This window comes from Brachyistius frenatus, unplaced genomic scaffold, assembly GCF_029030835.1.
Source record: "Brachyistius frenatus isolate BFR_SWC_R1_liver_20210118 unplaced genomic scaffold, ASM2903083v1 Contig_26, whole genome shotgun sequence".
Lineage (NCBI taxonomy): Eukaryota > Metazoa > Chordata > Actinopteri > Embiotocidae > Brachyistius > Brachyistius frenatus.
The window spans coordinates 1,569,132-1,576,680 of NW_027210625.1; the positions used below are offsets into that span (position 1 = coordinate 1,569,132).

At 44.4% G+C, this 7,549-nt stretch overlaps 1 protein-coding gene across 1 annotated transcript in view; it reads left to right on the forward strand.

The window, feature by feature from the left end:
- Positions 1-47, forward strand: part of LOC138620753 (interleukin-1 receptor accessory protein-like 1) — a 229,325-nt gene extending 229,278 nt beyond the window's left edge. Inside the window, exon 13 of the mRNA XM_069698220.1 lies at positions 33-47. The gene's annotated coding sequence lies outside the window, so the exon portion shown is untranslated. The remainder of the gene's footprint in view (positions 1-32) is intronic.
- The last annotated feature ends 7,502 nt before the right edge of the window (positions 48-7,549 follow it).

Here is a 7,549-nt window from a genome sequence, read left to right on the forward strand (position 1 = left end):
AGTGTGTGTTTTTGGGCAATGGCGGAGGGGAGGGAGGGGGGGGGGGCGCTTTGTGTGTCAGTCTTCGGCTTCACCCCACCCCCACCCCCGAGCCTCCACCCATCGCTCATTGGGTGCCGGCTGCCTCACAGTCTTTGCCACATCCCTCCTTCTCTCTGTGTGTGTCTCTCTCTCTCTCTCTGTAACTCTCTCCCACATACAGATGTAAGACACATCAGCGTGGACACACATGCCTACCCTCCACCCCACCACACACACACCACCACCACCACCTCCAGCAGCAGCATCAAAACAAACCACAGTGTTATTGTGTATGCAAATCAGTGTACGGACACGCTGGTATTTTTCTATTCTATTAGACTGTATTACACATGCTAATCAAGAATGATATTGTGTTATTAAGCAGCGTAATTAATAAATAAACTAAATCCACAGGAAATCAAATACATAGAAGTCTAGTTGCTGGTTTGCAGCCACCGTGCATGTCTCTCCATAGTCCCTGCTTTTTGTTTTTGTTTGTTAAACAGTGGCGGTCCCTGAGGATGGAGGGGAGGGGGGGGGGGGATTGGTGGCACCTCCCTGCCCAGGATTACATTAATCAAAGTATTTATTTCCCTCGAGGAGCCGGGCGCAAATCACTCCAAATCCCAGTAAAATTGGATAACAGAAGAACAGGCGCACCTAGGGTAACCCTCAGTCGCACTTTTTTTTTTTTTTTTTTTTGTTCATTTCACCAACTTAATGGATCTAGTTCTATCTAACTTTGTGGAACAGTGTGTGTAGGAGCAGGAAGGGGATTGAGGTGGTGGCGGTGGTGGTGGTGGCACTAAGCTAGAGGTATTGAGGTCTTTGAGAAGACAAACAACATAATTGGATGGAAGCAGGCGCTCAGGTAGAGAAAAAACAACACTAACCACATCCCCGATAGGAGCGACTCGGGATATAGAGCTGTACAAATAACAGCCATTCTCTGATTCCCTGTCGGGGCTACAGGCATGTCTGGGTCCGAGCCAGCAGCAGGAAAAACTCCCCTCTATCATCCGCCATCTGTGATAGACGCATTCAACCTCCAATACCAAAGCTGCCTGCTTTCCCTGCACTAAGTCTGGTCAATCCATCGCAAAACCCACAAAGTAGTAAAAGCAACAAAAAAAAACAACAACCTGATACCATCTTTGCACTATTTGCTAAGTAATTACGTGTGATGTTTGGGCAAAGCCCGGCTGGCTAATAAATCAGGAAATGTTTACAGCCAAGCTGGTGCTGATAAGGCAATAAATACAGCACCCAATATGCTGCCTATTACAGGTAATGCAAATAAAATAATAGGGCTGTAATTTTTCCTTATGTGTTGTTGTGGCGGTGGCGCTGCTTCGTCTTTGATATTCATGAGGGGAACGGGGAGGAAATGTCGTCTCCTGGTCTTTATGGGCGCCACATTGTAGCACAAATTCAACGCTACTGCCTTCGTCCCAATCAGGGATAAATTATGGCCGTGTTGCGTCACAGCGGAGGCAAACCTGCCACCCCCACAAACACACACAAACACACACAGAGGCTCTGCAATGCATGCAAACACATTTTTATGCTTGTAGACACATGCTCGCGCGCACACACACACACACACACACACACACACACACACACACACACACACACACACACACACACACACACACACACACACACACACACACACACACACTGTTGCTGCTATGCTTGCTGGGGGTGGGGGGTACGAGGGGTAGCCGGAGTCGCCGGGCCTCTCGGGGTGAAGCCGGCCTGCCTGCGTGGTGCACAACACGCAGACCATGTGGGTCTGAGGATTTTGTGCGGACGTATGGAAAACAAAGTTTATCTGTGAGCGTGAACAAAGTATCCCTACTTCTTTCCTGAAACCTGTCTGGTCTTTCCTGCCCGTGAATGTACGTACATATACACATATGCACACACGCGTCGAGGTGAAACACGCAGACAAAACAGCAAAAAAAACTGTTTGCCTTCCCCGTACCGGTATCTGTCTGATGATCCGTGATGCTTCGCAAATGAGCAGAAAATCTACAGCTCTGATGGGACCTGGGCAGGTTGAATGTGGTGTGAACTCTAAAGTCAGTACAGACGAGGTCGTGAATGTTGGCCGAATGCTGGAGTTTACGTCGTTGTTATTTAAAAAAAAAAAAAACTGTAAAGATGATAAAGATTTTGTACTTCTTCTCCTCTAAGCGTTACGTCGGTGCGCATCATTTCATGTCGTTTGAGAGTACATATCTTTCCAGCCCTCCATCGCCCTCCGTTCATTTCTGAACATAAAGCATCTAAAGTTCTTACCACAAATCAGCTAAGCTGTCGACTTTTTGTTGAGCACATTAAAAAGCTTGTCGCGCAGTTTTGAACATTTGAATATTACTCTTCCAGTGGTCCCAGGCAGCCGTTGATTTCAATAAAGTATCTAAACTTGCTTCTCTGCATTCATTTTTGCCAAAGTCACATTCTTGCAGAGGAAGAGCTGAACACTCTGCACCAAAGATGTGTCACAACACAAACAAAATGTCACAAATGAATGCAGACATGGCTTCCACTGTGACTGCTTCCGCAAGTTTAGAGAGTCTCCTAATATATTTTCTTACTGTGCAGTTAATGGAAGCCAACGGACGCCTTCAAAAGTATGGAAAAAACAAACAAACTGTACATTGAAATTCGAAAACGGCTGCACGGTTTGCAAAGTGGTTGGTTTCAAAACTGCTGACTGATTATTGTATTGTTTGGAAATGAATGGAGAGCAACGGCTGTGTGGAAGAGCAGGAGCATACGTCTGAACATCTAAATTACATGCAAAATGCTGTCAAACACACTAATGTGGTCTTTTAAAATCATCTGAAGGGGCCCCTGCGTGTCCCCAGGCCACAGTTTGACACCACTGTAATAAGTATAGTAGGTTTAGCATGGATTATATTGTACTGCGTCTCCAACACACACACACACACACACACACACACACACACACACACACACACACACACACACACACACACACACACACACACACACACACACACACACACACACACACACACACACACACTGTGTATAAACGCATCTGATTGGCTGAGGCTGGCTAGCTGGCACCAGCTTCCAGGCGTCTACAATAATGATCGGTGAGTCTCAACTTCAGAATGGGGCTTGCTGTTGGGGTCGGCAACTGTTGTTGATGATATGCGGCCGCGGGTGACATGTGCTATTCATACGCAAGCTTGTGTGGTCACGTTCGGCAGCCGGGAAGTCTTGATTCATGCGGGCATTATGCACGCCGGACGCTTATGGCACCTCTCTCCGTTGCTGTGCAGTCAGGCCCATTTGTTTGGAAATGGCTTTACATACATCTTCTTCTAGATGGCTCTCCCTCTTCCCCTCCCTCAGCTTACACACACACACACACACACACACGCACACGCACACACGCACACGCAAAGCGGGAAAACTAAAGCCTTACAAACGTGCAGCTATACAGTGTGAACTGTAACGGCGCATTTAGGTGATGCAATTCAATCTCTGCTGGCCCCGCTGGAGGTATTAAACCGGGCGGCCGTGATAATGAACCCATGATTATGCTCTTACGTGTAGGACCACGCATCTCGGTTATTTTCAGTGATTATCGCCACAGTCGGAGCTCTTTTTAATACAGGAAATGTTGTTTGTCCAACCGTATAACCGTCCTGCTTAATACAAACATGAGCTAATTCGAGGCCTATTCAGCAGCAGCGGAGAAGCTCTGGCGATAGTAAGCGTGACCACGTAGAAACGACAGGCTGAGGTAACCGTTTATGTTCACGTCAGTTTGACTACCAGTTGAAGTGAAGGTTGGATTTTTACCATTAAAACACTTTGAGCTGATCAGGGTTTAACAGTATTCCAACGACAAACCCGGTCCGGTTGTTTACTGACGCGTTTACAATTAAACCCAATCAATCCTCGTCTAAGCAATTTTAAAGAGGCACATCGTGTCTTTGTCAAAACGTGTCATAAATACTTATCACACTACTTTATCATACTTTAGGATGTCAATTTCAGACTTAAACCTCGATTGTTGCTTCTTAGTCGTGAATGTTAGTTTTGTTGTGCACTTAACCGACATCGTGCAACAAGTTTGAAGTTCTCCGGTTCTATTGAAATGCTTTGGTTTGTATTATTTTATGACCTGCAGGGGATCAGCGTGCTACATTTAACATCGCATATTAGCGGGTAGTCAGCAACTGAGCTACTACGCGTTTATCGGGGGAACTGAACCGGACTTGCGTGTTTTCATCGTCGTGTATTTTATGAGATTTTTCGACAGGACTCCTGAATTCATTCGCTCGCTAATCAAGTTTTGTATCGATTACATCTTTTAACGGTTATGCACGTTGCTATGAATTCACAGGATTCGATCAAAGTCTGAAATTTCTTCATGACCTTTTAACTGAAACGTCTCGAGCAGACAGACCAGACGTGATTTCTGGAAGTGTGACAACTGCAAAAGCCTCAATAGAAGTATGATTGGCCACACTTGTGCGCACACTGTCTCTTCCCCGCTTCACAGAGCTGCTGCTCGCCCCCTTTTCCCTTTTCCCCATCTCCTCCCTCCTTCTTTGTCCGGGCCTGGCGTGAGCGTTCAAGCCAGCAGCATCACAAAAGCGTCTTTGAGGAGATTGCACGCTGGCCGCCGACCCCTCTGAGCTCACACCCACCGCACATTACTCACCAACAGGCCTCAGTGCAGACTGCAAACCAGGCTAGGAAATACTGTACGCCACTCAACTGGAGGGGAGTCACTCTTATTTTACTAACCTCTTAAGTTGGGGGTCTGTTTCAGAGCTTGTTTTTTTTTCTTTTTTCTATTTTACCTTGAAAGGGGGTATTTAGTATAAATGCTGAGTTGTTTGAGGAGAATTAAACAATGCAGCACAGAATAGAGCACAAGAGAACTTTGTTGTTCAACCATGTTGGAAAATTGCCTCAGCATGGACTGTCAAGTCAAATATCCCTCCCAGCCTTTGGCTTTTGGTCGTGCACTGTCAGTTCGTCATTCCAGGAAGTGATGTTGACTGTGTGTGAACATGTGTATTGAATATGTGTATATGTGTGTGTGTGTGTGCTTGTCTATTTGCTACGCAGCATGTTTTGGTGAGTGTTTTTTTTCTCAAAAAAACAAACAAAAAAAACGAACACCAGGATTTTTTTTTTTTTTAGCCAAGCAGAATCCCATTAAATCTGTCCTCCTGACAATTTGAACAGCTTTTCTGTCTTGTTATAAATAGTTTTCACATTTTCCTGAATATCTTTCACGCAGTCTGAAAGGTAGTGTCACATTCAACACGTCATTTGTCAGCAGTTTGGGGCAGAACACGTTTGGGGACTTTTCGTCGCAACATATGGCACCATACATGCTGGTATATGTGTGTGTGTGTGTGTGTATATATATATATGTATATATATATAGCCTCAAACTATATCGTAGCTCATGTGGATGTATTCACTGGCAAAATAGGAAAAAAGAAAGCGATTGTATTATATTCCTGCAGCCCCCGAATCAAGGTCTTCCACAGGGACGCCTCCTTTGTCTGACTGAACTTGAGATAATGCGGGGTGTCATGTAAAATGAAATTACATGCAGCACGCCGTTCTCTCCTCTGCACAGTGCTGTGCATCTAGTTATCCTCAGACTGTAACCTTCATATTGTAGGTGTGAGACGAAAGCTTAGCAAAGCATGGACAATTCTCAGCGGTTACGCCTGTGGTTGGCGACTGTGCGAGGGAGCGAGGGTGTGTTTTTTTAAATTCAGTCCTTCCCGGTCTGCGCGGCTGTGTTTGTCGTGGACCTTTGCGGATTAGCGGTCCGTAAACACAAATCCTCCCAACAATGACTAACGCACGTCTCAATACGTTGTCAGCATCTGCCGCAGGAACTCCAGTTTAGCCTACATTCATCCAACCTGTGCGTTCTCCTCCGGCTAAAACTGAATGACACTGTTACGTAACACCGCTCAGTTTCCTCAGTCATCTGACTGTGTGTCTCAGAGTCGTCGGTGCAGATAAAACTGCACCCACGGGAGTCCATGTCAGACCTGCGATCCGTACTCTCGTGCTCAAATGTCTGTTTGTTAGCTCGGTATTCAATTCAATAGCCGATCTCATTAGGTCGCGGTCACTGAGATTGCGACCTTACTCACACCTAATATCTACTTTACTGCAAGAACAAGACAATCAATGACCAGTCAAATTCAAATTCGTTGGCACTGAAAATAAGCAGTACGCCTGAAAACTAGGAAAAAATAATATTCATTTCAGTTTAATTTATTCATTTTAAGCATTTATCTCCATCTCTGGTGGCTCACTGCTGTTGTATTGCATCCCTGCGTTGCACTTTCCAGAAATAAGCTGCCAATCAAACTGTGTAGGTGGCCCGGTTTTGTTCTTTTACATACATTTTCTGCTGCTGACATTTGCGTTTCTTAGCTGTATGCCGCTACGTTAGGATGGCCGTCATCGCTTCTGCTAATAGTTCTTCTTTAAACTGAAAACATTTTGAGGGTGTTAAAAACAACACACAGAAAAGATCTGATGAACTCACGACAAGCCGAACCGCAAACACGACACATATTTGGACAAATTAAACTATTAAATGAAAGAAAGCGCATGAAAATGTCACAGGCAGCAAAAGGTGACACAAAAGAGCATTTGTTCTGTATAGTTTGAGCGGTACTCTGAACTTTCACGTGAAACGAGTGTGTACAAACATATACATTATAATTGAAAGTGTTCGACACGAGTTTACTGATGAAGAATGGAATTTTCTTCAACGAAACAGAGAAATTCTCCAGTTTATCTAACAAATTCAAAGCATGGCTGAAGTGGTCAGACGGAGAGGAACAACTTTTTCCAGGTGATGGATCAACACAAAAGCGCACTCACCCCTCAGGTGTTCGCAATCTGCATGATTACCAGTCGAATGGCTCCCAGAATGGACCAATCAGAGGACAGCAGCACTTCTTTTAGTGGTCAGAGGACTCCTGTTGAAAAAGTAATGGCTACAATAAAAAACACTACATGAAAAGCAAAAAGCGACACAAAAGAGAAACATGTCGAATGCACAATATCATGAAAGTTCACAGTTGGTCTCCCGAAAGAATAAAAGAAAACTATTTCAATCATTAGAAACAACAATAAAAAAAAAAGTAGTAGTGGAAGTAGTTTAATCTGGAATAATGCAGTAATTTCTTTTAAATCTTTATCTGAAGAGTAATTACAGCTGGAGGATAAATAGAGTAAAAGGTGCAATGCTACCTTCTGAAATATAGTGCAGCTGTAGTGGGAGGATGGAAGAACATGTGACAGTCTTGCATTCAAAATGCTACTGAAGTAAAACCGCATAAATAAATGAATGTGCAAAAAAGTACCAAAAGTGAAGTACTTGAAGCACAGAAACGTCCCCTGTGAGTGTTGAATTATTTTCTATTGTATCATATGATGTATATTACTAATGCATCAGTGCGTAGGCAGCATTTTACTGTTG